Below are 25,000 nucleotides of genomic sequence, written 5' to 3' on the forward strand. Positions count from 1 at the left end.
CTCTCTCCCTCCCTCGTTTTCTCCCCTCCCTCCCTGTCTCCCTCGCTCTCTCTCCCTCTCTCGCTTGTTCTGTTTTTTCAGTGACTGACGACGGCAGCTGCTTCGTGAACACCCAGCATATGGGCCGATGTTTATATACTATTAACGAGCGTGTACTACAGCCTCGCTTTCATCTCCTTCACTTCTGCACACTCACTCCTTCCATCATATATATATATTTAGAAAGGAATTCTGGGAATGGACATTGTTTATCACGGTTTCTAATGTTTCAGCAGGGTTTCGTCGCCTCGCGAGGGTTTTAAAAGCACGCCGATCTCCTAAACGACCTCCTTCCTCCTCGTCTTCCTCCTCTTCCTCCTCCCGTTTAAAGTTTGCTCTGAGTTTTGAGTAACTCGGCTCAGTTCGTTCAGCTCGTTAACTTCAGCCTCGTGATTCTGCCGTAATGCGATTTTTGTTGTGTCACAGTTTTAAAAAAAAGGAAGAAAGAAAGTAAAGAGAACGTCCAGCGTCTCTGATGGCATCTGTATTATCACTAGATCAGTTTATTATACAGTATATAGACACATGCTCTTTAAATATCACATTACACACTCACATTTTTAAACACTTCATTTGAAGAGCTGCCCAAAAAAACACCACATTCATCCGACCGAAGCCTCCATTTTGCCTCCATATTGCGCCAAATCATAACCAATTATCCACCCGGTGATGTATATTTTAACGCAACACAACACCTGTAACGAGGCCAGGGTAAGAGATCATAAATGTATGATTAAACTATTATAAAGCTTCGCCTTTTTTTTTTTTTCCTTTTCATCCTCTCAGACCTACAATTAGCCCATTCGATAAAGGAAATAATAAGCACCGGTGTGTTTCTGCTTTTTTTTTTTTTTTTTTTTCCTAACACGTCATCCTCGCAGCGCCGTCATTAATCGCAGAAGGTCAGATTTCTTTTCGGGCTGTTCACTTTTTCTTTTTTCTTTTTCTTTTTTTTTTTTTTTTTATACCCCGGCAGATTGAGAATTATTCATCGGGATTACGAGGAAAACAACGCCTTTGTTCAGCCGAGTGCTTAAAAACTTCACGTTGCTCAACGAACAACCAACGCTGTCTGTACAGCTTCTTCTGTTTCCAACTAAAACACACTGCTTATGGTGTGTACACACACACACACACACACACACACACAAACACACAGGTATAAACCTGCTTCTGTGCCATACACTTGCACTCAGATTCTCAGACATTTCAGAAAAGAAAAAAAAAATCAAAAGTGGTCTCAACCAAGGTCAATCATTTCCACGAGACTCTAATCATCTTATAGTGAGTGTTGAAATCTTCTCATTCAGCGCTTCCTGTTCTCTTTTGTTAGACCGAGAGTTTCTTTATGAACTGGGCCAGTTATACAACATGCTGCTGATGTAACGCTATAAAACATTAAAGCAACAGGCAGAGTGGTGTGGTTTTTTTTTTTTTTTTTTTTTGGCTCGCCTTAGACGGGTTTTTCCCGGTTTATGATTCTACAGTTTACCTTTTGCAACTGTGAATATTCACACACAAACAGTACACATATAAACCTCACAGCTTCAGTAACTGGAGGGTTTTTTGTCCCGGTCGGCTTGCCGTAGCCGTGGGGTTTTTCCAAGCGATGATGTAGAATCAGTTCACGAATTTGAATCTCTAGCTTTTATTTACTTGAGCACATGTCGCTTGTTATGTCTGACACCAGTGTGGTGCGAGTTCGCCTTTAATTCTGCAGGACGGACGGCGTGTTTCTGTCCTGTTCCGCTTGCCGTAGCTGAACAAAATGGAGACTTTGTAAAAAAAGTATAAACTTTTATGAGAATAAAACGCAAAAGGTTTTTAACTGTTAAAGCTGCAGTCACAGTAGTTATTTTTGTCCCGTTTATGTTACAGTAGATGTGTTTTTGTCCCGTTTATGTTACAGTAGATGTGTTTTTGTCCCGTTTACGTTACAGTAGATGTGTTTTTGTCCCGTTTACGTTACAGTAGATGTGTTTTTGTCCCGTTTATGTTACAGTAGATGTGTTTTTGTCCCGTTTATGTTACAGTAGATGTGCTTTTGTCCCGTTTATGTTACAGTAGATGTGCTTTTGTCCCGTTTATGTTACAGTAGATGTGTTTTTGTCCCGTTTATGTTACAGTAGATGTGTTTTTGTCCCGTTTATGTTACAGTAGATGTGTTTTTGTCCCGTTTATGTTACAGTAGATGTGTTTTTGTCCCGTTCTGGTTACAGTAGATGTGCTTTTGTCCCGTTTGTGTTACAGTAGATGTGTTTTTGTCCCGTTTACGTTACAGTAGATGTGTTTTTGTCCCGTTTATGTTACAGTAGATGTGTTTTTGTCCCGTTTATGTTACAGTAGATGTGCTTTTGTCCCGTTTATGTTACAGTAGATGTGTTTTTGTCCCGTTTATGTTACAGTAGATGTGTTTTTGTCCTGTTTATGTTACAGTAGATGTGCTTTTGTCCCGTTTACGTTACAGTAGATGTGTTTTTGTCCTGTTTATGTTACAGTAGATGTGTTTTTGTCCCGTTTACGTTACAGTAGATGTGTTTTTGTCCTGTTTATGTTACAGTAGATGTGTTTTTGTCCCGTTTATGTTACAGTAGATGTGCTTTTGTCCCGTTTACGTTACAGTAGATGTGCTTTTGTCCCGTTTACGTTACAGTAGATGTGCTTTTGTCCCGTTTATGTTACAGTAGATGTGTTTTTGTCCCGTTTATGTTACAGTAGATGTGCTTTTGTCCCGTTTATGTTACAGTAGATGTGCTTTTGTCCCGTTTATGTTACAGTAGATGTGCTTTTGTCCCGTTTACGTTACAGTAGATGTGTTTTTGTCCTGTTTATGTTACAGTAGATGTGTTTTTGTCCCGTTTATGTTACAGTAGATGTGTTTTTGTCCCGTTTATGTTACAGTAGATGTGCTTTTGTCCCGTTTACGTTACAGTAGATGTGCTTTTGTCCCGTTTACGTTACAGTAGATGTGCTTTTGTCCCGTTTATGTTACAGTAGATGTGCTTTTGTCCCGTTTATGTTACAGTAGATGTGCTTTTGTCCCGTTTATGTTACAGTAGATGTGCTTTTGTCCCGTTTATGTTACAGTAGATGTGCTTTTGTCCCGTTTACGTTACAGTAGATGTGCTTTTGTCCCGTTTACGTTACAGTAGATGTGTTTTTGTCCCGTTTATGTTACAGTAGATGTGCTTTTGTCCCGTTTATGTTACAGTAGATGTGCTTTTGTCCCGTTTATGTTACAGTAGATGTGCTTTTGTCCCGTTTACGTTACAGTAGATGTGTTTTTGTCCTGTTTATGTTACAGTAGATGTGTTTTTGTCCCGTTTATGTTACAGTAGATGTGTTTTTGTCCCGTTTATGTTACAGTAGATGTGCTTTTGTCCCGTTTATGTTACAGTAGATGTGTTTTTGTCCTGTTTATGTTACAGTAGATGTGTTTTTGTCCCGTTTATGTTACAGTAGATGTGTTTTTGTCCCGTTTATGTTACAGTAGATGTGTTTTTGTCCTGTTTATGTTACAGTAGATGTGTTTTTGTCCCGTTTATGTTACAGTAGATGTGTTTTTGTCCCGTTTATGTTACAGTAGATGTGTTTTTGTCCTGTTTATGTTACAGTAGATGTGTTTTTGGCCTGTTTATGTTACAGTAGATGTGTTTTTGGCCTGTTCTGGTTACAGTAGATGTGTTTTTGTCCTGTTTATGTTACAGTAGATGTGTTTTTGTCCTGTTTATGTTACAGTAGATGTGTTTTTGTCCTGTTTATGTTACAGTAGATGTGTTTTTGTCCTGTTTATGTTACAGTAGATGTGTTTTTGTCCCGTTTATGTTACAGTAGATGTGTTTTTGTCCTGTTTATGTTACAGTAGATGTGTTTTTGTCCTGTTTATGTTACAGTAGATGTGTTTTTGGCCTGTTCTGGTTACAATAGATGTGTTTTTGTCCTGTTTATGTTACAGTAGATGTGTTTTTGTCCTGTTTATGTTACAGTAGATGTGCTTTTGTCCTGTTTATGTTACAGTAGATGTGTTTTTGTCCCGTTTGTGTTACAGTAGATGTGCTTTTGTCCCGTTTATGTTACAGTAGATGTGTTTTTGTCCCGTTTGTGTTACAGTAGATGTGTTTTTGTCCCGTTTGTGTTACAGTAGATGTGTTTTTGTCCCGTTTATGTTACAGTAGATGTGTTTTTGTCCCGTTTATGTTACAGTAGATGTGTTTTTGTCCCGTTTATGTTACAGTAGATGTGCTTTTGTCCCGTTTACGTTACAGTAGATGTGTTTTTGTCCCGTTTACGTTACAGTAGATGTGTTTTTGTCCCGTTTACGTTACAGTAGATGTGCTTTTGTCCCGTTTATGTTACAGTAGATGTGTTTTTGTCCTGTTTATGTTACAGTAGATGTGCTTTTGTCCCGTTTGTGTTACAGTAGATGTGTTTTTGTCCCGTTTATGTTACAGTAGATGTGCTTTTGTCCCGTTTATGTTACAGTAGATGTGTTTTTGTCCCGTTTATGTTACAGTAGATGTGTTTTTGTCCCGTTTATGTTACAGTAGATGTGCTTTTGTCCCGTTTGTGTTACAGTAGATGTGTTTTTGTCCCGTTTATGTTACAGTAGATGTGTTTTTGTCCCGTTTATGTTACAGTAGATGTGCTTTTGGCCTGTTCTGGTTACAGTAGATGTGCTTTTGTCCCGTTTATGTTACAGTAGATGTGTTTTTGTCCCGTTTATGTTACAGTAGATGTGCTTTTGTCCCGTTTATGTTACAGTAGATGTGTTTTTGTCCCGTTTATGTTACAGTAGATGTGTTTTTGTCCCGTTTATGTTACAGTAGATGTGCTTTTGTCCTGTTTATGTTACAGTAGATGTGTTTTTGTCCCGTTTATGTTACAGTAGATGTGCTTTTGTCCCTTTTATGTTACAGTAGATGTGCTTTTGTCCCGTTTATGTTACAGTAGATGTGCTTTTGTCCCTTTTATGTTACAGTAGATGTGTTTTTGTCTCGTTCTGGTTACAGTAGATGTGTTTTTGTCCCGTTCTGGTTACAGTAGATGTGCTTTTGTCCCGTTTATGTTACAGTAGATGTGTTTTTGTCCCGTTTATGTTACAGTAGATGTGTTTTTGTCCCGTTTATGTTACAGTAGATGTGTTTTTGTCCTGTTTATGTTACAGTAGATGTGTTTTTGTCCCGTTCTGGTTACAGTAGATGTGCTTTTGTCCCGTTTATGTTACAGTAGATGTGTTTTTGTCCCGTTTATGTTACAGTAGATGTGTTTTTGTCCCGTTTATGTTACAGTAGATGTGCTTTTGTCCCGTTTATGTTACAGTAGATGTGTTTTTGTCCCGTTTATGTTACAGTAGATGTGTTTTTGTCCTGTTTATGTTACAGTAGATGTGTTTTTGTCTCGTTCTGGTTACAGTAGATGTGCTTTTGTCCCGTTTATGTTACAGTAGATGTGTTTTTGTCCCGTTTATGTTACAGTAGATGTGTTTTTGTCCCGTTTATGTTACAGTAGATGTGCTTTTGTCCCGTTTATGTTACAGTAGATGTGTTTTTGTCCCGTTTATGTTACAGTAGATGTGTTTTTGTCCCGTTTATGTTACAGTAGATGTGCTTTTGTCCCGTTTATGTTACAGTAGATGTGTTTTTGTCTCGTTCTGGTTACAGTAGATGTGTTTTTGTCCCGTTCTGGTTACAGTAGATGTGCTTTTGTCCCGTTTATGTTACAGTAGATGTGTTTTTGTCCCGTTTATGTTACAGTAGATGTGTTTTTGTCCCGTTTATGTTACAGTAGATGTGCTTTTGTCCCGTTTATGTTACAGTAGATGTGTTTTTGTCCCGTTTATGTTACAGTAGATGTGTTTTTGTCCCGTTTATGTTACAGTAGATGTGCTTTTGTCCCGTTTATGTTACAGTAGATGTGTTTTTGTCCCGTTTATGTTACAGTAGATGTGCTTTTGTCCCTTTTATGTTACAGTAGATGTGCTTTTGTCCCGTTTATGTTACAGTAGATGTGCTTTTGTCCCTTTTATGTTACAGTAGATGTGCTTTTGTCCCGTTTATGTTACAGTAGATGTGTTTTTGTCCTGTTTATGTTACAGTAGATGTGTTTTTGTCCCGTTTATGTTACAGTAGATGTGTTTTTGTCCCATTTATGTTACAGTAGATGTGTTTTTGTCTCGTTCTGGTTACAGTAGATGTGTTTTTGTCCCGTTTATGTTACAGTAGATGTGCTTTTGTCCCGTTTATGTTACAGTAGATGTGTTTTTGGCCTGTTCTGTCGGTTACAGTAGATGTGCTTTTGTCCCGTTTATGTTACAGTAGATGTGCTTTTGTCCTGTTATGTTACAGTAGATTTGCTTTTGTCCCGTTTATGTTACAGTAGATGTGTTTTTGGCCTGTTCTGGTTACAGTAGATGTGCTTTTGTCCCGTTTACGTTACAGTAGATGTGCTTTTGTCCTGTTTATGTTACAGTAGATGTGTTTTTGTCCTGTTTATGTTACAGTAGATGTGTTTTTGGCCTGTTCTGGTTACAGTAGATGTGCTTTTGTCCCGTTTATGTTACAGTAGATGTGTTTTTGTCCCGTTTATGTTACAGTAGATGTGCTTTTGTCCCGTTTATGTTATAGTAGATGTGTTTTTGGCCTGTTCTGGTTACAGTAGATGTGCTTTTGTCCCGTTTATGTTACAGTAGATGTGCTTTTGTCCCTTTTATGTTACAGTAGATGTGTTTTTGTCTCGTTTGTGTTACAGTAGATGTGCTTTTGTCCCGTTTATGTTACAGTAGATGTGTTTTTGTCCCGTTTATGTTACAGTAGATGTGCTTTTGTCCCGTTTATGTTACAGTAGATGTGCTTTTGTCCCGTTTTGTTACAGTAGATGTGTTTTTGTCTCGTTTGTGTTACAGTAGATGTGCTTTTGTCCCGTTTATGTTAGAGTAGATGTGTTTTTGTCCCGTTTATGTTACAGTAGATGTGTTTTTGTCCCGTTTATGTTACAGTAGATGTGCTTTTGTCCCGTTTACGTTACAGTAGATGTGCTTTTGTCCTGTTTATGTTACAGTAGATGTGTTTTTGTCTCGTTTGTGTTACAGTAGATGTGCTTTTGTCCCGTTTATGTTACAGTAGATGTGTTTTTGTCCCGTTTATGTTACAGTAGATGTGCTTTTGTCCCGTTTATGTTACAGTAGATGTGCTTTTGTCCCGTTTTGTTACAGTAGATGTGTTTTTGTCCCGTTTATGTTACAGTAGATGTGCTTTTGTCCCGTTTATGTTACAGTAGATGTGTTTTTGTCCCGTTTATGTTACAGTAGATGTGCTTTTGTCCCGTTTATGTTACAGTAGATGTGTTTTTGTCCCGTTTATGTTACAGTAGATGTGTTTTTGTCCCATTTATGTTACAGTAGATGTGCTTTTGTCCCGTTTATGTTACAGTAGATGTGTTTTTGTCCCGTTTATGTTACAGTAGATGTGTTTTTGTCCCGTTTATGTTACAGTAGATGTGTTTTTGTCCTATTTATGTTACAGTAGATGTGCTTTTGTCCCGTTTATGTTACAGTAGATGTGCTTTTGTCCCTTTTATGTTACAGTAGATGTGTTTTTGTCCCGTTTATGTTACAGTAGATGTGTTTTTGGCCTGTTCTGGTTACAGTAGATGTGCTTTTGTCCTGTTTATGTTACAGTAGATGTGCTTTTGTCCCGTTTATGTTAGAGTAGATGTGTTTTTGTCCCGTTTATGTTACAGTAGATGTGTTTTTGTCCTGTTTATGTTACAGTAGATGTGCTTTTGTCCCGTTTATGTTACAGTAGATGTGCTTTTGTCCCTTTTATGTTACAGTAGATGTGTTTTTGTCCTGTTTATGTTACAGTAGATGTGTTTTTGTCCTGTTTATGTTACAGTATATGTGTTTTTGGCCTGTTCTGGTTACAGTAGATGTGCTTTTGTCCTGTTTATGTTACAGTAGATGTGTTTTTGTCCTGTTTATGTTACAGTAGATGTGTTTTTGTCCCGTTTATGTTACAGTAGATGTGTTTTTGTCCCGTTTATGTTACAGTAGATGTGTTTTTGTCCTATTTATGTTACAGTAGATGTGCTTTTGTCCCATTTATGTTACAGTAGATGTGCTTTTGTCCCTTTTATGTTACAGTAGATGTGTTTTTGTCCCGTTTATGTTACAGTAGATGTGTTTTTGGCCTGTTCTGGTTACAGTAGATGTGCTTTTGTCCTGTTTATGTTACAGTAGATGTGCTTTTGTCCTGTTTATGTTACAGTAGATGTGCTTTTGTCCCTTTTATGTTACAGTAGATGTGTTTTTGTCCTGTTTATGTTACAGTAGATGTGTTTTTGTCCTGTTTATGTTACAGTATATGTGTTTTTGGCCTGTTCTGGTTACAGTAGATGTGCTTTTGTCCCGTTTATGTTACAGTAGATGTGTTTTTGTCCTGTTTATGTTACAGTAGATGTGCTTTTGTCCCTTTTATGTTACAGTAGATGTGCTTTTGGCCTGTTCTGGTTACAGTAGATGTGCTTTTGGCCTGTTCTGGTTACAGTAGATGTGCTTTTGTCCTGTTTATGTTACAGTAGATGTGCTTTTGTCCTGTTTATGTTACAGTAGATGTGTTTTTGTCCTGTTTATGTTACAGTAGATGTGCTTTTGTCCTGTTTATGTTACAGTAGATGTGTTTTTGTCCTGTTTATGTTACAGTAGATGTGTTTTTGTCCTGTTTATGTTACAGTAGATGTGTTTTTGGCCTGTTCTGGTTACAGTAGATGTGTTTTTGTCCTGTTTATGTTACAGTAGATGTGCTTTTGGCCTGTTCTGGTTACAGTAGATGTGTTTTTGTCCTGTTTATGTTACAGTAGATGTGCTTTTGGCCTGTTCTGGTTACAGTAGATGTGTTTTTGTCCTGTTTATGTTACAGTATATGTGTTTTTGTCCTGTTTACGTTACAGTAGATGTGCTTTTGTCCTGTTTATGTTACAGTAGATGTGCTTTTGTCCTGTTTATGTTACAGTATATGTGTTTTTGTCCTGTTTATGTTACAGTAGATGTGTTTTTGTCCTGTTTATGTTACAGTAGATGTGCTTTTGTCCTGTTTACGTTACAGTAGATGTGCTTTTGTCCTGTTTATGTTACAGTAGATGTGCTTTTGGCCTGTTCTGGTTACAGTAGATGTGCTTTTGTCCCTTTTATGTTACAGTAGATGTGTTTTTGTCCTGTTTATGTTACAGTAGATGTGCTTTTGGCCTGTTTATGTTACAGTAGATGTGTTTTTGTCCTGTTTATGTTACAGTAGATGTGCTTTTGTCCTGTTTATGTTACAGTAGATGTGTTTTTGTCCTGTTTATGTTACAGTAGATGTGTTTTTGTCCCGTTTATGTTACAGTAGATGTGTTTTTGTCCCGTTTATGTTACAGTAGATGTGCTTTTGGCCTGTTCTGGTTACAGTAGATGTGTTTTTGTCCTGTTCTGGTTACAGTAGATGTGCTTTTGTCCTGTTCTGGTTACAGTAGATGTGTTTATTTCCTGTTTATGTTACAGTAGATGTGTTTTTGTCCCTTTTATGTTACAGTAGATGTGCTTTTGGCCTGTTCTGGTTACAGTAGATGTGTTTTTGTCCTGTTTATGTTACAGTAGATGTGCTTTTGTCCTGTTTTTGTTACAGTAGATGTGTTTTTGTCCTGTTCTGGTTACAGTAGATGTGCTTTTGTCCTGTTCTGGTTACAGTAGATGTGTTTATTTCCTGTTTATGTTACAGTAGATGTGTTTTTGTCCCTTTTATGTTACAGTAGATGTGCTTTTGGCCTGTTCTGGTTACAGTAGATGTGTTTTTGTCCTGTTTATGTTACAGTAGATGTGCTTTTGTCCTGTTTTTGTTACAGTAGATGTGTTTTTGTCCTGTTTATGTTACAGTAGATGTGTTTTTGTCCTGTTCTGGTTACAGTAGATGTGTTTTTGTCCTGTTTATGTTACAGTAGATGTGCTTTTGGCCTGTTCTGGTTACAGTAGATGTGTTTTTGTCCTGTTTATATTACAGTTGATGTGCTTTTGGCCTGTTTATATTACAGTTGATTAGGGATGGGTAATATAGACTTAAAACTATATTATGATTTTAAATGATAGGTTTTGCAATAATATAGAATATTTGAACCACAGCATGTGTACTGATATCTGATAGTGTTTAATCCTCAGTGTTATAGATGTATGGACTCTATATGGTGCAAAGTGTATGATCGTAGCCGGTATCTCAGTAAAGACTTGCTGACTGGAACTGTGTGCTGAGACACTGAGGCCCAAAAGTGACCTATATGACGTTACACATGCAGGTGAATCCTGTGTAAAGTGGGAAAGCAGCAACAAGCTGCACATTTAAGTGAGTAAGGCTTCCTTTAACCATAAGATAAGCATATGGGGGTAATATGGAAACCGGATCCGCACGTGTGGGAATATTGTGTCTCGTTAAACGCAGGATGTGGAAGTTTTTTCATGTAAATGTATATAAGAATGCACTTGTTGAGTAGAAGAGTTGAGTAGCGTTTGTCTGCGGAGAACTGCTCGGCTCCATTCTCGAAAGAATAAAGTCTACTGGCCTCAACAGCCTGCTCTCCGGAGTGATCTCTGCTCCTCTGGTCAGTCTGCGCTAATTGCTACAACAGTAACAGTATAAATGATGATATGAAAATAATAACATTCAACACTATCTTTTTGGCCACAAGTCACGTCAGCGTACAGTCTCGAGCGCTGTCTGATTCACCTCTGATCTTCTGTATGAGGGAGGATGCTCCTTTTTGGGGATTAATTCTTCTTCCTCGTCTAGGGCTGGAACTCTGCCTTCCACAGTGCTTGTTCTCGTTGTTCCACGTTGCGGCACGTGAACACATCATCACTGTATCGTCAGTATCGCACGATGAGAAATCTTTATCACGGGGACGAATTGTACCGGTATAGCATGGACGATACGAAATGGCACCGCTCTAGATGTGCTTTTGTCCTGTTTATGTTACAGTAGATGTGCTTTTGTCCTGTTTATGTTACAGTAGATGTGCTTTTGTCCCGTTTATGTTACAGTAGATGTGCTTTTGTCCTGTTTATGTTACAGTAGATGTGTTTTTGTCCCGTTTGTGTTACAGTAGATGTGCTTTTGTCCCGTTTATGTTACAGTAGATGTGTTTTTGTCCTGTTTATGTTACAGTAGATGTGCTTTTGTCCCTTTTATGTTACAGTAGATGTGCTTTTGTCCTGTTTATGTTACAGTAGATGTGCTTTTGTCCCGTTTATGTTACAGTAGATGTGTTTTTGTCGCTTTTATGTTACAGTAGATGTGTTTTTGTCGCTTTTATGTTACAGTAGATGTGCTTTTGTCCTGTTTATGTTACAGTAGATGTGCTTTTGTCCCGTTTATGTTACAGTAGATGTGTTTTTGTCGCTTTTATGTTACAGTAGATGTGTTTTTGTCGCTTTTATGTTACAGTAGATGTGTTTTTGTCCCGTTTATGTTACAGTAGATGTGTTTTTGTCTCGTTCTGGTTACAGTAGATGTGTTTTTGTCCTGTTTATGTTACAGTAGATGTGCTTTTGTCCTGTTTATGTTACAGTAGATGTACAGGTCTCACTAGATAACAGTGTGTTCAGGGAGGAGAGATAGCTAGCTGGCTACTGCTAATTAGCAAAGACTTTGTAAGTAAATTATTGCGATGTAGCGAATGGATTACACAAGTGACAGAAATGACTCTTTGATTTTTTTGAGTTACTGTTTCACAGTGACATGTTCGAGAAAGAATATACAGAAGAAGAACTGCACCAGTAAGAAGAGCAACAGAAGGCAGAGAGGAACTGTAGCTCTTTCACAATTACACTGAGCCAAATAACTGAAGTTAGCAAAGTTACATGATTATTTATCTTTGTCTTAGGGACCTTACCAGCCATCTTACTAGTAGCTACACGGGTGACGACAAGCCTTTGCTAGCGGAGATTAGCTAATTCTCCTACCTCGGTTCATCTCCTGTTTTTCTGGGCATGAAGCTTCTCTGCAGTCGCTATTTGTTTTGAACTTAATACAGACAGAATCGTCAGTTTCTTTAGCATCTTCTTCGGCGAATGACCCAGTAACTCTACTTTCAAATCTCTTTTATAGTCTTTCGGTTTGAAGCGCCGCCTACACACTCATAAATATCCATCATTTATCGGCATTGTAGAGACGGATGCGATGAGACGAGAATACACTGGCGATGAGCTACTTGGTTAAAATCTGACCAAAATACCAACTGAGAATTTTATTTAGGAGTGGGACTGACGTTAGCGCAGATGTTCTCTGACCCATATACACATCTCAGAAACTCCGAGCGTTTATACCAGAGCGACATGAACGTAGGCATACAGCTTTATCGTTTGTGGGCATGTTACGGATTGTTTTACGATTAAATCAAATCATCAGGGACACCGAGGTGCCGCCCAAACGGTTGCTACAAACTCTTCGTAAAACGTCCATTAAAGGCAACTCCTCAGTGAGAACGCGATTAATGTAGAGCTACAAAGGTTCGCTAAAGTGATTTAAACTAGGCGTGCTCGTTAACTAGCAAGCTAAGGCTGTTAAATTCTTAGTTATAGCTCACATGTTTACGCCGTCGTATTTACTGTATATACTGTAGTCACATGTCTCACACAGGGGTTCTGATTGGTCGAGCAGGCGGGACTCCCAGTGCTTGAATTACTTTTTGCTGTTTTGCATTCTGGGTGTGACGAATGATGACAAATGATATATTAAATGACAAATGATATATTCTAGTTTTATGCCTGAATTTTTCTTTAATTTTTATTAATTTAATAGAACAACATGTACATAAACAGCATTTATATAAACTATTAAAGCTGCAGTATGTAAGTTTTGGTTTTGGAACAGAAAAGAATTTTAGTCTGGTTTTTACGTCCCATGCTTTTGATTCATAAAGTATTAGTATAGATGTTTGGCCTTTCCGGCTTGCCGTAGTGAATACTAATGCAGGACTTGATTAAGATCTCCAGGATTTATTGATTTTATTGATTTCTATCGCAGTGAGTCTGTCCCAGTGTGTTACAGCGCCTATATAAAGCTCACTAAAGTGCTGTTGTTATTCCTGGATCATTGATTCGATTGTTATCGAGTTTTTTTTTTAAAGGCTTCAACTTGGTCATAGACATTTCATTCTTTGACGCGTCATTAAAGCATGCTGAAACTGAAAACGTTTTAAAAATGACGTAGTATATTACAGCGCAAAAATGCAAAATTCTGCAGATTATGTGTTTAAGAACGTCGTCTGCGGCCTGAGATCTAATACTTGGGCGTTGTGATGTGTGTATTGAAGTGAAAGTTTCACATCTCTGAAACCTTTTATCTCGGTTCGTGATGTTAAATCATGCAGCGATGTTGTACGTTAGTTCGCATTTTGTATCATGTACGATATCAGTACAGTTGAATATCGCAATATATCGCATGACTGATCATCAGCACATCCTTACATTCTGTCTGTATTAGGGGGATTTTTTTTTCTTTCTGTTGGGCAAGTTTTCTTTTCCCACATAATGAGCTGCTTTTAAAAAAAGGTGCCGTGCAGATTAATTATTATTATTATTATTATTATTATTATTATTATTGTTGTTGTTGAAGGTGGGATGGTTTCCTAGCACCTGCCTCGGGTTGCCGACGAGGCAGAAGGAAAGCTCTAACGGCTAATCTTCAAATGCAAATCAATCACAAGCGCCTGGAACGTAGCTAAAGGGGGGAAAGAAAAGAAAACAGTGCTAAAGGTCAACTCGCGAGAGCGTCGGCGCTTTTACGCGACTGAAAGGCCTTTGTCCTCGAGCGCAGTCCGGAAGCTTCTCACCTTTTCAGATGAGAGGGATTTGACAGAGGAGAGATCTTATAGTGGTTATTATTCATAGTATTATTTATTTTTTTTATTTTTTTTTCTCACACACACGTGCGCACTCACACACACTCACACACACACACACACACACACAGGCACGCACACGGCCCCATTCAGCTGCCGTGAAGTACTTCAGGCGAACCTGCCCTTAAAGTAGATGACTCTTCAGCGACCAGCCTTTCTTTTTTTTTGAGCTTTAGCTTGATGATCTCGGCTCCTTTTTGTTGCGGCGGTTATTGACTGCCGTTCTGGCGTTCCCGCGCTACATTTCTCTGCCTGCTTGTCCTTCAGAGTCACACGTGTAGCACGTGCTTGTGATTCAGAGACCTACCGCTCGTCACACTCACCATCCTTATCTCTAAACTGTCTCGGTAATATGTGCTCCTCACTACCAAATTATTAAAGACATAAGACAAACATTGTCGTGTTTTTTTTTTTTTTTTAAAAAAAGCATTATGCGTTACACTTTGATTCAGATTCCACTCACACCATTACAGGAGCTGCTTTAACCGAACGCGTTCTCTTAAAAAACTACTTTATTAAAGAATGAAACGTCGCACGTTTCATCTGTTTATAGCTACACTTAACCTCGTGGAACGTCCGTGAAACAAGTCAGTTCCTGTTAGTTCGCTCACCAGCCTCTCTTTTCTTCTTTCTCGTGAAATTATTAAGAAAAACGTAGCTTGTCACATTACTGAGAAACCACAAAAAAAAAACCCTACGTGAACTCTTCTTAAATCTTAAACAGAAAGGTTACAGCTTCACCTCGGATTGTTACAAAGCACTGACACTGGAGACTCCTTCCATAAACGTTACATAAACGTCTCGTCAGCGTATCGACGATAACAACTGTTTGAGGCGTTACTATAGAAACGATAACGCGTCAGAACAAGCGCATTAGGACAATATAACAGACTATAAAATGATACATTTATATATTTGTGTATAGTCCTGGGGTCAGGTCTCTTCTCTTATAACGGCTTCCTGTGTTTGCTTAGCGGAGATTGATGATGTCATTCCTGGAATCACATGGGAGTCGGCGTTCCAGCGTCGGGGTCACGGCCGTACCTCTGGGACCGGCTCGGGTTCCACATTCCCTCTAGTTCCTGTTTCATTTTAATGTTACAGCCACTTGGGATATACGGATATATATATATATATATATATATATATATATATATATATATATATATATATATATACATAGTGCACTTTCCTGTATACAGTTATATGGTGCACTTGTGAGGGTGCAGTTACTGACTGTAGCCCATCTGTGAAAAGTATTGGCACCCCTCTTACCACTGTACGTTGATAGTAAAGCCAGGAGCTGCACTGAACAGATATTTTGTGGGTGGAAGTTCATTCTCAGGACAGCAGTGACACTGACGTGGTTCTGTGTGTGTGTGTATGTGTGTGTGCTAGTGCGACCTATATGGTTGGTAGACCTGATAAAATGATTATATACTTGGGAAATTCATTATGAGATTCACATTTCTAATAAGCGATGATCTTTGCTGAATTATTATTAGCACAGAGAGGGACGCTGAGGCGTAACGTTACGCTATATGTCATTATCGATATCACGGTTATATATAGGCGCATCACGATATGGCATAGGATTCCATACCCCAAAAGGACAGCTTTAAAAATAAAACATCACTCATCACGCAGGCCGATTAGCCAGTTTAGACACGAAATACACTTTAAATGAATCCGCAGCACACGCTAACGAGAGAACTCGAGCCACCGAAAACCTCGCTTTAGTTTTTAATCAGCCGAGGAGTTCTGGCACGGCGCGAAGCCCTCGGAACAGGAGCCTTTTCACACGTGCTCACACTCCCCTCGGCGCCAAAATTCCTGCCGTTCAGCCGCACGGATGGCGCGAGCGCATCGCCGCCGTGTTACAGCGTAACGAGAAAACACGTCGAGCCGCGTTTCGCCGTTTAATCACAATGAGCAGCTCATTCACCAGTTCTGCTTAATCACGGGGCATATCATCCTGGCTCTGCAGGCCCTGTGTGTGTGTGACTGTGTGTGTGCCTGTGTGTGTGTGTGTGTGTGTGTGCCTGTGTGTGTGTGTGTGTGTGTGTTCCTCATTTCTAATTTTTCCAGGATAATTATAACTAGCAGCACCTGATTACTTTGGAAACTAATCAATGGCTCTGTCCCAAATGCTGGAATTCATGTCTAGTTAGTGTTCATACTGCAGCCTGGGATATTTTAGGAAATGTCTCACACCACCGCGCTGTTGAATCCTGCATTCTGATTGGTCAGGAGGTGTTGATTAATTCTCTATAACAGCAGCTCGGATAGTAGCGCAGGTTTATATTAATGCACTCGTTCTTATACGTTATGGTTTCTATAGCAACAGCTCGTTTGCAGGGAATCGTACAGCGGAAGCTGAAAATGTAATTGTTGATACGATGAGGAGACGTTTACGGAAGGAGTCTCCAGTGTCAGCGCTTCGTAACAGTCAGAGGTAAAGCTGTAACTTCTTCAGGACAGAGGAGTTTACGCTTCTTTGCGGTTTCTTGATAACATGACAAGCTGTCGTTTTTTTTTTTTTGTCTTTTTAACTTCACGAGAGAGAAAAACGAGAGGCTGGTGAGAGAACGACGGTTTATCGCTGCTATAACGTAAGTGATAACAGGAACTTATCTTCATTCTTCATTCACAGCATATTATTTACGCAACCTACCACCCCGTCGCTGATTAATTTACCGTAACAGCACGACACACACAGTGTTTATTCGTTAATGTACGTTATCTGCAGCTGGAAGTCACGTAACAGCTAGCTAGCATTCCTTTGTTTAGTTTTTCTCTCTATTTTCTTGTAACATTTTTTTAAAAATCCATCACGTTTCACAAATTTGTTGAGAATTAAAATATTTAATTTTTTTTTCACCTCCACCCTCAAAAAAAAAGCTCCATAACCACAGGACAGGAATTTCTCCCGAGCCTCGACCTCGCCACCGGCAACAGACACTTGAGATGAATTTGCAGGCTTTTTTTTTTTTTTTTTTTTGAAAGAAGGCAGAAGTGCAATAAGCAGCTGGAAAGCTGAAGCACAGTCATGTTTCAAATCCAGGCCATCACTTTAGTGATTGAAGCCGTGCACAGGGGTCAGAGGTGAAGTGCTGAGGGAGCACGGCGAGCTCTGGTGGGTGTTCCACTCCATCTCCGAGCCGAAATTCATTTATTCATTCATTCATTTATTTATTTATTTTTTTAAGGATTCTCATGAACTTCTCCTACTTACAACCGATCAGCTTTTTTTTATTGCTTATACTATACAATTATGTTTTTTTTTTTTTTGAGCCTGAAAATTTGGCAGTTGCTATGGTACGCCTGTAGCGCCATGATAAGACGGTAATTGTGTGTGTGTGTGTGTGTGTGTGTGTGTGTGTGTGTGTGTGTGTGAGCGTCCGCTCCAGGGTTTGAGCTGTTCAGCAGCCCGTCACATGAGCAGTCAAATGGTTCACCTTCTGTTGAAACGGCTTTGTGAAACGTCATATTCATGCGAACGAGCAAACAGTCACGAGATGGCGTGGAGTTTAATTTGTACAGTAATCGCAATTTTTTCCAGAACGCACTCTTGTTTCGATATTTTTTTGTTTATTTATTTATTTATTTATTTATTTATTTATGATTGGTGGATTTGAGGCGCGATATGAAGAGCTAAAAAAAGTGGCTCCATGTTGGCAAATTTGATTTATTGTTTTTTTTTTTTTTTTTTGTTATTCTTGATTTTTTTTCTGCTTCATTCTATACCGCTCAGCTTTTTAAAATTTTTTATTATTATTATTATTGTGATTATTATTTTCACTTCGCATCTCAGCACTGACATAAACAACAACCTCAGCTCTTCATCTCATCTCCTATGACAGTCACGTTGATGATATTTTGTTCAAAATGGAGGTTGTAAAAGTATGGTAAGTGTACGAGTGGTTGTCTAAATGCATTCTCTTAACGAGTGTTTGTTTGCGCCGTTTATTGGCAAACAGTACCTGCTATAACAATTAGCCGTAATTAAGCCGGGTTACTGCTGGAGGTCACATTACCGTTAGCGCTAATGAGAGGGGACTGACATTACTGCATCAACCCTTTAGCGCTGTGATTAGCTTCCGCAAACTCAAACATGAATACACCGTCATAAATAAATTACAATAAATAAAAACGCACAAGAGGGTTTAAAAATGCGTTTTTGGAAAGATCTCCTGCTTTATAGATGAGTTTCCAGAGCGCTTGGATTTATAGCTTAACTTTTATTTCTACCCAGATATTTATATCCAGCTAAACATTTTAGATGTGTAAAATTTCGACTTCTGCGCTTTCTCTCTCCCCGGTTGGTTGGTGTCTCGCCACTGGGACAGTTTCAGAAGAACAACTGGGGGGGAAAATCCAATTTGTTATAAGCTAGCATAAAGCTGGAATATCCTCACAGAGCTACCAATCAACAGCACAAAGCTAGCATAATGCTAGTCCTGATGTCACCATCATCTCTGCCTTTCTGCCCTTTATACTCCTCTAATGGGGTGATGTCATTCCCGTCAATCTGTCAATCCACACGTCCAATCTGCTTCTCTTCTGGGATATCCGAAACACGAGAGAGAGAGAGAGAGAGAGAGATACAGAGAGAGAAAAAACAGGAAGAGAGAGATAGAGAGAAAGAGAGAGGGAGATAGAAATACAGAGAAAGACAGAGAGAGAGAGAGATTGTAAGAGAGATAGAGAGAGATTGTAAGAGAGATAAAGAGAAAGAGAGAGGAGGATAGAAATGCAGAGAAAGACAGACAGAGAAGACAGAGAGAGAAAGACAGAGAGAGACAGAATGAAGAGTGATATAGATAAATGGGGAGAAAGTGAGCGAGAGAGAAAGAGAGAAAGACAGAAAGAGATAGATGATAAATAAAAAGAAACAGAGACATAGAGAGAGATAGAGAGATAGAAAGCTGAAGAGAGAAAGAGATAGATAGATAGTTAGATAGATAGATAGATAGATAGATGCAGAGAGAGAGAGAGAGAGACAGCCAAAATACGTTCAGTGACGTAACGTGAGCCAGTGACTAGCGCCACAGATCTTCACGTAACCGCTTTAAAAAAATGCAACTACTAATCAAAACTAAAGAAAGCAAGTTACGATATTTATATCGCAAGCCGCTTTTTTTCGTAAAGAAGGAATTTTACGTAAATGAATAAGGGCTGGGCGACAAAACAATAATATTGATATTGTGATAAATTGCGGCATGACACACTTTTCCCCATCCACATCTTTCCGCAGTGCTGCGCAACACACCCGCAGGAAAGCGCAATCAGCCCTCTTCCACATACATGATGCGCCTGATTGGCTAGTGTCGCTGTGATTGACAGGGGAGAGAGAGTATGCCCCTCCCACCCATAGAGCACGGCCAATTTCGCGCTCGAATCTGGACGCCGATTGACGCCTTTCTTTTGAGTCGTGACAATTTTTTTTTTATAATTAAAACTAAATGGAACTGAATGAATGCACACGACGTATTTTTTTACTTAATCTTTAAAACCGTGCAATTTTTTCTGCTCAGTGTTACAGTTTAGTTTCTGCAGACATTAAATAAAAGTAACATCAAACTCAGTTCTTAATTTGTACAAGTTTCTACACAGCACTGGCAGATCGTTAGCTAAAACGTAGATATCGTGCTACATGTCGTGTATCACACAAACGTCTTCCGGCATCATGATATGATATTTTTGGCCTATCGCCAAACTGAACCCTCGTAAGTTTTACTCGTTCTAGGATTTTGGAGAAAAGTGCGAAACGACTCTTCAGTCCTTCAGTCCGCTTAACGCGTCGTCGTCCGATTCCAGTCTGAGCGTAAAGCTGCCGTACGTCTCCTCGATTCTACAGCACGAGCTCCTGAAAAGAGCAATAACAAGACCATTAAGTGCTGAACCATTCAAAAACAGAAGATGATTTATCGCCGCATCGCACGTTGGCTGAGTGAAAGGGTGCAGGGGAAATGAGTAAGCTTTTGTTTTTCATTTGTCATACACAAGGTGCCATGCAGAAGTTGCCGAATATATAGAAATATGCAGAGCTGAAGAGTTTAGGAGGGAAAAAAAAAAAAAAACTGTCTCTGTTAGTGTTTGGGCTTGAATCATCAAAATCACAGAATCATCGACTTGCTAACCAAAAGGCGAAACATTCCCAACCAGTTCGCTCAAGTAAAGCGTGAAAATCAGCTTGGAATGAAGCCAGAGTGCTTGCTCACCAACAGTAGGTGGTTTTGGGAAAGAGTAAAAAAAAAAAAAAGAAAACAACAGGCCGAATCGTCCTCTCCCCTCCTTTTTCTCTTCTCTCTCTCGCTCTGTCTCGCTCTGTCTCGCTGTCTCCTGTTCTCCCGCTCCGGAAGGCCGACTTGGCCCCGAGCCTGAAGTGCACGGGGTCGTTTCAGGTCAGCCCCAGCGTGTTTGGTGCATAGGAAGTGCACAGAGTTACACGCTCGCTGTATTTCACTTCCTCTTGCCATAGAGAGACGGAGAGACTCACCGTGGTGCGAAGACGGAGGAAGCTAAAGCAGGCCAAAGCCCGAGACTAAAAACAAACGCATGCGGTTTTTCCTGGGGTTGATACTAACACAACGAGAGTTTACATGTGAAGCGCACGAGGAAGAAAAGAGGCACCTTGTCGCCTCGGCCGGGGATATGCCCGAACAGGTCGGCACGGTTAAACACTTTTCTTTCTTTCTTTCTATCTTTCTTTTTCTTTTTTTTTTTTTTAGATTGACTGTGCTCGTACACTCTGGCCTCCGGGCGCTTTAGCATCATGCTGCTGTTAGCTTTTCGGGTTGGTGTGTGTTCTTTGGCATTGTGAGAAGTGGGAGGACGGTGTGTGCTCTGCTTCGGAGGTACGGTTCGATCGGAATGCTTGTTGCTACACGTCAGGTTTTATCAAAAAGTTAAAAAAAAAAAAGAAAGTCATGCATGGATAGCGTTGAATCCTTATCATGACCTGAATACCATTCAGTTACAAAATTAAGCAAAAGGTATTCGCTGGACAAACGGTCAGGCATTAACTGTAACGACTGTGGTGTGTGTGTGTGAGTGTGTGTGTGAGTGTGTGTGTGAGTGTGAGTGTGTGTGTGGGTATAAAACACTTTAATAGATTTCATGGAGTCCAGTTTATGTTTCATGATATACAAAAGTTTCCCAAAAATAATAACTCTCCTCCGTTCAAGCCAAAATAAATATATTAATGTGAACCGAGGCCTCATAAGAGTGACGGTGCATATTTTACCGATCCAGTGCAGCTGAAACATTTCAGTTTTCCTCCCAAATCACAGAAAAAGAACACCATGTTTTATTCACAGCTTCGTTCCGCGTCTCCTCGGTTCCGTCTGCAGTTCGGCCCACATTTCTACCCTGACCTAATTTACAGCTCTGACCCCGAGCTGACTCCAGCGTCACCTCAGCAGACCTCTCAGCAGTGTTCAGCGTCTTTTTTCCTTCTGGTCCTCCATTTAGCAACACACACACACACACACACACACACACTTACTTCTGGACCGTGCTGTATGCTGCAGGAGAATTTCACCAAGCTTGTGACATTAATGCATTTTTATACCGATGAAGCTTTTAGAACAGTTTATTGTGTCTGAAAATCATTCTACATCTCTCAGACACGTCATGTTGAATCCTGGATTGTGATTGTGAACGTCTGAAGGCGTTGATTAATTTTCTGTAACCGCAGTTCTGACAGTAGCACCGGTTTACATTAACGTACGCGTTCTAACACCTGATCGTTTCTATAGTAACAGCTCATTCACAGGGACGCTCCGCATACAGGTAGCATTTATGGAAGGAGTCTCCAGTGTCAGCGCTTTAAAAGCTGTTACTTTAAGTTTTCCGGCATCTTCAGGACAGACGAGTTTACGCTTCTTTGCCGTTTCTCGGTAACGTGACAAGCTTTTTTTTTTGTCTTATTAACTTCAATAAAAGAGAGAGGAAAAAACTAACCTGTTTCATAACATTAAATGTGTAACTATAAAAAGGTAAAAAGTACAGCGTCCTTTACTGATTAAAGATTGTAATCGTTGGCAAGTTGCTGCGGCGTAAGAGGAATAAAACACTCAGGGACGTGCTGCTATAGGATCAGAATGGGAAGAGTAACTCCGCTTCATCACTCCACCCCGTCACTGATGATTTTACTACAACAGCACGACACACACAGTGTTTATTCCGTGCATATTGTGTAAGTGCTTGTGGTCGTGTCTTGGTTCTTGGGTAAACTGTTACACCACACATTCCAGGACGTGTTTTAGAGCCGTCTCAGGTTCGGCTCTAGCAGCTCGCCACCACCGTTTCCACGAGCCTGCGTGATTTAAGCGGCGCGTAGGTGTCCGTTAATGTTGTTTGCCAATGCAAATGACGGATCTCCTGCCAGCACCAGTTCATACGCCGGGAGCAAAAAGTAAATCAATTAAAACCCCCCGAGCCAAACTGGAGCAGCCGCATCCCGTCGAGCCTTACGTTTCAGTCGCATTATCCTCTAATTTCCATGTTTAGACGTAATTGCAGCAGGAGTTAAGTTTTAAAGCACTCAGCTCCATGATTGATATTGTTCATTAATTTAATTAGCGTGCGGAACGATAGACGGACGGCAGGGACGAGCATCAAAAAGGCCCCGAGATTGAACGACGCTTCTCGTCAGCTTTTCCGTCCACGAGGAAGAACGAAGCTATTTTCTGCGTTCAGTCAGCGGCGAGCGATTTATTTTAATTGGATGATGGGATGTTTGAGCGCGCAGCCGAGCGCCGTGGGTGTGTGGAGCGATCGGACCGTCGCTAAACATTTGCAGGAAGAGAACATCTAGTTTGGAGGGTCACACAATTTCTAGTGTCACATTTTTTACTCCACACTAATCGCTTTTATAATATTATCACTAGATTTTATTAAAAAAAAGAATCCTCAATCAGTCATATTGTGCACAATGGCATGTCTGGTGAATGGAAACACATGCAACACTCCTTCAAATGAGTCTGAAATAATGAACCAAAATGCTCCCTACCTAGGCAGCCTCCTCTTAAGTGGAAGTGGAGATGTTTTAGAAAGTGGACAGTAACAATATTATTAAATCTATAAGGAATAAACACTGTGTGCGTCGTGCCGTTACAGTAAAATAATCAGTGACGAAGCAGGGTGATGGTGTGATGAAGCAGAGTCACTGTTCCCACTCTGAAGCTGATGGTTTTCTATAACGGCACATCCTGTTACAGTGTTTTATTCCTCTTACACCGCAGCAACAACCGCTTGCTGACGATTATAAATGGATTTTTTTATTTATTAAACAACGACACTTTGTAGTTTTTACCCGTTTATAGCTACATTTAATGTTCTATCTTTACATTCAGTAAACATCGTCCCCTCATCCGGCTTCTCGTCATCCAGGTTGCAGCTTGTCACTATAGAATATTTGAACCACAGCATGTGTACTGATATCTGATAGTGTTTAATCCTCAGTGTTATAGATGTATGGACTCTATATGGTGCAAAGTGTATGATCGTAGCCGGTATCTCAGTAAAGACTTGCTGACTGGAACTGTGTGCTGAGACACTGAGGCCCAAAAGTGACCTATATGACGTTACACATGCAGGTGAATCCTGTGTAAAGTGGGAAAGCAGCAACAAGCTGCACATTTAAGTGAGTAAGGCTTCCTTTAACCATAAGATAAGCATATGGGGGTAATATGGAAACCGGATCCGCACGTGTGGGAATATTGTGTCTCGTTAAACGCAGGATGTGGAAGTTTTTTTCATGTAAATGTATATAAGAATGCACTTGTTGAGTAGAAGAGTTGAGTAGCGTTTGTCTGCGGAGAACTGCTCGGCTCCATTCTCGAAAGAATAAAGTCTACTGGCCTCAACAGCCTGCTCTCCGGAGTGATCTCTGCTCCTCTGGTCAGTCTGCGCTAATTGCTACAGCATAATTGGCGACCCAGATGGGACCTGTGTAGTTGTGGCGAGCTTCTGGGAGCGATCCACTCGAACCGGTGCCGGCATTAAAAACGGCAAGGCAGTGTTGTGCCATTAGAATATTGGTTTTGAGTGGTTCGCTTGTGGTTTGCCCGTGGCGGTTTAAGCGCTCGTAAAAGGCTGTTCCAGATGAACCAAAAAATAACGGAGAGAGGAGTTTTGACGTCGAGAAGTTCTGCGCATGAGATGAATTGTTTTCACTGTTAAGAGGGCCGTGATAGATGGCAGTAAAACATGTAAATAAGTGTAAGATAAGGAGGCGCGCAAAAGGCTCTGTCGTGTTGAGGAAGTGTATCGACGAGTGTTGGTTGGTAAAGCGCTCTGTCGTGTCTTTCTGTGTGTCTTTCTTTTGAGTGTTTCTGTTTGCGTATTGCTCGTCGCAGCAAGCGTGTGTAACTACTGTGTGTGTGTGTGTGTGTGTGTGTGTGAGCAGCAGAGGTGGGAGTTGGGCTACACTCCTGGAATCCAATGTCGAAACACACATCCTCGTATTATTCTACATGATACCTGGTGTTTAAGGGTGACCTGGTAGAGACGGACGTGACTACATCACGCTGACCAAAGTGAGTGAATGATGAGCTCAGTAGATAAGGAGACAAGTTATGAATGATGAGCTCCAAACTTTCTTTGGAGAGTGTATGACTGCGTGAGCCAATCAGTACGCCAGGAAAAAGGGGTGTGTGTTGTATGCCAGTGTGTGTAAATCAGTGTGATCCCATATGACAGACCAATGAGCTGTTTCTGTGTGGTTTGTGACTGTTGGAAAAAAAAACAAAACAACCACCAATGAAGGTTTTATAGGTTTTTGGGATATTTGTTAAATTGTTCTGGTTGTGACAGAGTTGAATATAATATCGTCCCAAATACATGGGTTTTGTAGATTATTTGGGGATTCGCCTGAATGCAGCCGTTGTTGTGATCCGGATAGAGAACTGGAAAAGGTCAAACCCATTTAAATCTGTTTCTGACTTTATTCTGTATGTATTACGCCGTATAGCAGACACTGCGTAGAATTTGCGTAGTTTTCTTAAGTGCTTGGTTGTATTATATGGAT

General features: G+C 40.1%; 1 protein-coding gene across 5 annotated transcripts in view; it reads left to right on the forward strand.

Moving 5' to 3' along the window:
- The window catches only part of zbtb20 (zinc finger and BTB domain containing 20), a 107,669-nt gene that overhangs the window by 29,206 nt on the left and 53,463 nt on the right, over positions 1-25,000 (forward strand). Inside the window, exon 3 of one of the 5 annotated variants that reach the window (XM_053230524.1) lies at positions 24,380-24,509. The exons of 3 other annotated variants lie outside the window; for them this stretch is intronic. The gene's annotated coding sequence lies outside the window, so the exon portion shown is untranslated. Of the gene's footprint in view, positions 1-19,770; positions 20,632-24,379; positions 24,510-25,000 lie in introns of those variants that run through there. One more of the 5 variants, XM_034300801.2, reaches the window with a different exon arrangement.

The sequence above is a fragment of the Pangasianodon hypophthalmus genome, chromosome 27, assembly GCF_027358585.1.
Source record: "Pangasianodon hypophthalmus isolate fPanHyp1 chromosome 27, fPanHyp1.pri, whole genome shotgun sequence".
Taxonomy (NCBI): Eukaryota; Metazoa; Chordata; class Actinopteri; order Siluriformes; family Pangasiidae; genus Pangasianodon; species Pangasianodon hypophthalmus.